We start from the raw sequence: 5039 nt of genomic DNA, 5'->3' as shown, positions 1-5039 counted from the left end.
CTGCACCATAGCCCTCTCTGGGCATCCCAGAATCCTCCCACTAACAAATTGATTTTATGTCTTTGAATTCCAGTCTGCCTCTGACTGGGCGTTAACACTGCCACCAGGCCTTTTCAAAGCTGACAACCTATGGAAGAGGACTGCCATTGACAGAAAGAAACATGTCTTATAAAGACACCACTTTCAAAGGCATGTGGTTGACCTCAAATGCCCAGACCTCCTCTTGTCAGTTAGGATTGCTTGTGTTCCCACTCTCATAAGATTATCTGTGAGAATTAACTTGGGATTGTATAAAAGATAATATAGGATTAATTGAGAATCCAGAAAATAAGACCCATATCAGTTCAGCTCAGTTCAGTCGCTCAGTCGTGTCCGACTCTTTGTGGCCCCATGAATCGCAGCACGCCAGGCCTCCCTGTCCATCACCAACTCCCAGAGTTCACCCAACCCCATGTGCATTGAGTCAGTGATGCCATCCAGCCATCTCATCCTCTGTCATCCCCTTCTCCTCCTGCCCCCAATCTTTCCCAGCACTAGGGTCTTTTCCAATGAGTCAACTCTTCCAATGAGGTGGCCAAAGTAAACCATGGCCTTGACTAGACGGACCTTTGTTGGCAGTGTAATGTCTCTGCTTTTAAATATGCTATCCTGTTCATATATTTGCAATATAGTCAGTTTTAGGGGGGAAATATATGTGTGTGTGTGTATGTGTGTATATTTAGGATTCCAATTTAACTTCCATTTTTTTCTCACTAGGATTTAGTAAATCCTTTCAGCAGATGTTGAGTGGGGAATGGAATCTGCTCTGGTCTAGTTCTCTTTTCCTTTCTGCATTAGATGAGTCTCTGCTGATTATTTCTTCTTTGAAATGACTACCTTCTTGAATTGTACTGGCAACGCCAATTGTAGAAAATAATTAATCAATCCCTGCTTTGGGTAGTCTACTTTTTCATCTGAATTTTGAACAAATTCAGACAAAGTCTTCATTAATGGATTTCTAAAATAACTTTGCTTTTCACCAAGACATTTCCTCAAAATATCTGCTACTAGTGAGCTGTGATGTTGCAATTGTTTCTCTATTTGCTCAGTCCTACAATTCTTAGTGCTGTGAGGGCTCTTTGCTCCTGATTTACTCTTCTGTCTGTACGATGATGATAGAGGGGAACCTGTGAAGTGCAGGCTGGCTGTGTTCTCTAGGGAAGAAGATATATGATGTGGTGAACACTGCCCCAGGGAATTAGAGGGAGATGTCCATCACACCATTGCTTATGAAAGCAAAAGACTGGAGAAAACTGAGTGCTCCTAAACAAAGGTATGGTTGGGTGGATTATGGCACATCCATATTATAAAATGTGAAAGCTGTGATTAAATAGAAAGTGGTAGTTCTGTGTGCACTAATATAGGTAAATGCCTACAATATATTGGTGGGTGAAAAAAAAAAAGTTGTATAATAGTAAGCCTGATATGGTATAATTTTTATTGCACATAATGTTAACTGGAATGCAAATAGTCTAGCCTCAAGATAAGGTCTTGTTCAAACAAACTTAAGCCTATTCACATAATGGAATGCTGCCTGCTTGCTAAGTAGCTTCAGTCATGTCCAACCCTATGGACTGTAGCCTGCCAGACTCCTCCATCCATGGGATTCTCCAGGCAAGAATACTGGGGTGGGTTGCCATGCCCTTCTCCAGGGGATCTTCCTGAGTCAGGGATCGAACCCACGTCTCTCAGGCCTCTTGCGTTGGCAAGTGGGTTCTTTACTGCTGGCACCACCTGGGAAGCCCATGGTGCTATGCAGGTATTAAAAAGAATGAACAGCTCTATCTATACTGGTAAAGAAATATCTCCAAGAGGGGTTATTAAGAGAAAATGTGAGATGTTGAGCAGTGGATAAAAAATGCTAACTATTATATAAAATTTTTAAATGTTTGTTCACATATTTTTGCATGCATAGAGAAGATGAAAACCTCAATGTTTTAAGGGTGGAAAACTGGATAGATAAGGAACAGAGAAAGAAAACCTGGGCTAAGACAGGCACAACTTTCATAACAATTAACCTTTTGTACCTTTTACATTTTGTACCATGTGGATTGACTATGTAAAATATAATTTTTAAACCTCCAGGCCTGAGGAAGTAGAGGTCAGGCAATTAGAGGGAGAAGGGGTAAGTCAAGTCCTCTGTTGCAGACAGGCTGACTTTGAGATTGTCTATTAGACAACCCAGGGGTGATGTCAGGGAGCAGCTGGCATATAAGTCTGCATCTCAGGAGAGAAACCATGGCTAGAAATTTAAATAAGGGAGTTTTCAGCATATAGATGATATTTAGGCCCATGAGAATGGATAAGATCACCTAGGGCGAGTACAGATAAAGAAAACGAAAAGGACCTAGGCCCAAGTCTGAGCTACTGCAAAATAATGCATGTTCATGGCCAAAAGTTTGGAAAATGCTAAAACTCACAGAATAAGAAATAAAAATCAGCTATAACCCCACTCTCTAGAAATTAAATCAGTGAACATTTTTGTATAATGTCTCTTTCTAGTCTTTTCTCTCTGCACCTAAGAATATGCCATTATGAACCTCCTTGTATAAAAAAATCTGTACATTTCTAAACAAGGAGAAAGGGAAAATGGAGAAAAATAAACCAGTATTCCAACAAATCCAGAAGATTTGAAAAAGAAACACACTCTTTAGGGAAGTGTCATGTAACCATTTAAGAGCGTTCAATTTCTTATCTACAGCAAGTTTCTTTAAAAATCTCTTTTACATCTCTTGGGCTTCCCTGATGGGTCAGCTGGTAAAGAATCTTCTAGCAATGTGGGAGACCTGGGTTCAATCCCTGGGTTGGGAAGATCCCCTGGAGAAGGGAAAGGCTACCCACTCCAATATTCTGGCCTGGAGAATTCCATGGATAGTCCATGGGGTCGCAAAGAGTCCGACACGACTGAGCGATTCTCACTCTCTCACACTCTCTCTCTCCCTCTCTCTCTCTCACACACACACACACACACACACACACATGCACACAAGGATCTTCTGCTTTCTCTAAATACCCCAACCCCTCTTTTCCTTTGTCTGCAGGGCTCTGGCAGTATTTCCCACTCCTCTTCCTGCCTGCTAAGATATATATTTTCAGAAACATGTTGTGCTGGACATCCCCCAATCGCCTCTCCAGCCTCCCCCGCTATCCTGCTTTGTGGCCTGCTCTGAGGCTGACCTAAACGGATGATATCACCAGGCCCCTTTGTCTTCTGGCTTCCAACTGAGCGGGGCCAGTGGGGAGTCTTGGCAGGAAGTAGAAGGAAGGGAGGAGAGTGAGGTCAAGTTCTTTTCCCCCGGGGGGCCCTTCCTGCTGAGTTGTCAGCCCGGGTTCCAGCAGCAGCAGCAGCCCACCCCCCACTCCTTGCCGCGGAGGCTGGAGGAGGCAGCAGCTCACAGGTGTTAGGAGCCCTGGGGTACTTCCGCACCTCTGGGTAGCTCCTTTAAACCCCGCCCACCCCTCTGTAAACGATCCTTCAATTAAGCTTTTTTCAATGCCCCAGCCTGAGTGTGCCATCTGTTTCCCACCAGGATTCTGACTGATACAATCATCTCAGGCTCCTTCCAGTTCTATTTCTTTTAGCTCCACAACCAAAAACCTGAGTTTCAAGTAGGCAAAGCTTCTTCTCTTCATGATGAGAGGAGTGGGAAATTCATAGAGAAACTTGGTGAATGAGGGCTAAGTCACTTCAGTCGTGTCCCACTCTGTGCGACCCTATGGACTGCAGCCTGCCAGGCTTCTCTGTCCATGGGGATTCTCCGGGCAAGAATACTGGAGTGGGAGTTGGGGGAACAAGGTCGTGAGGCAGCAGCGCGCGGTTTGCGGCCGCCATTACTTCCGCCTTCAGTCTCTGGATCTTTGGTAGAGCTTCCAACAGCGCTATGTTGGGACAGAGCATCCGGAGGTTCACAACCTCTGGTTCGTCGGAGCAACTACGAGGAGGGTCCTGGGAAGACTATACCATTTTCAGTGGAAAACAAGTGGAGGTTACTAGCAATGATGACTTTGTTCTTTGAGTATGGATTTGCTGCACCTTTCTTTATAGTAAGACACCAACTGCTTAAAAAGTAATCCATGAGACAGATAGGAAGAGGAACATTTTAAGAGGTGCAATCTCTTAATAGGATCAAACCCTTGAACTCAGCATCCTAAATATGTTTGTAAATAAACTTATGGCATAAATCCTTAAAAGAAAAAAGAATACTGGAGTGGTTTGCCATGCCTTCCTCCAACTTTGTGAATACTATTTAACAATTTTTTAAATCCCATATGAGACATTAACATAGATAACATGAATACATTTCTATATGCACAAACAAAATCTATAAGGAGTGGCTAATCCTAGGGAGTTGGGAGTGGGGTAAAAGGGGAAGAAAGGAGAAGGTAAGCTTTCAGTTTTGTCTTCATGCATACTTTTATTTCATTTTGACTTCAATAGGCAGGTACTACTTTTGAAAAAAAAATACACTTTTTTTACATATATACACACATATATAATATATATGTATATATTAATATACAAATTTATATACAATTATATACATAATATAGATACATATACATATATACACACATATAATATATATGTATATATTATACAAATTTATATACAATTATATACATAATTTATATATACATATATATATACACACACACACACACATAATGCTTTTTTTACTTTAAGAAATAAAATACAGGTTCTAGGACCCTACCCCAGAAACTGAATCAGTGAGTATGCAATAGGGGCCCAGAATGAAAACCGGTGATGCAGTGGTACACTGATGTGATTGCTTTCAGAGAGCCACTGTGCACATTTGCGTAGCAGATCCCACATGTGGGCCCTGGTTGTTGGGAGCTGACATCAGCCTACAATTCACTCGCACCAGCCCTTGAGACTTAACATTGAGCAACACCTCCTGGGAGGCGTGACTTTCACTAATTTGCACCAAAGCACCTTAAGACCAGAGGAGCCTGGAGGCCCGCAGTCCATAGGGTCACAA

At 42.4% G+C, this 5039-nt stretch overlaps 1 pseudogene; it reads left to right on the top strand.

Annotated features, from left to right (window-relative positions):
• The first annotated feature begins 3920 nt into the window (after positions 1-3920).
• LOC122683526 lies at positions 3921-4110 on the top strand (annotated as a pseudogene).
• Positions 4111-5039: the final 929 nt, after the last annotated feature.

Source organism: Cervus elaphus, chromosome 25, assembly GCF_910594005.1.
Source record: "Cervus elaphus chromosome 25, mCerEla1.1, whole genome shotgun sequence".
Taxonomy (NCBI): domain Eukaryota; kingdom Metazoa; phylum Chordata; class Mammalia; order Artiodactyla; family Cervidae; genus Cervus; species Cervus elaphus.
Note: the sequence above shows the minus strand (reverse complement) of the source record. Positions and strands in the feature narration are given on the sequence as shown.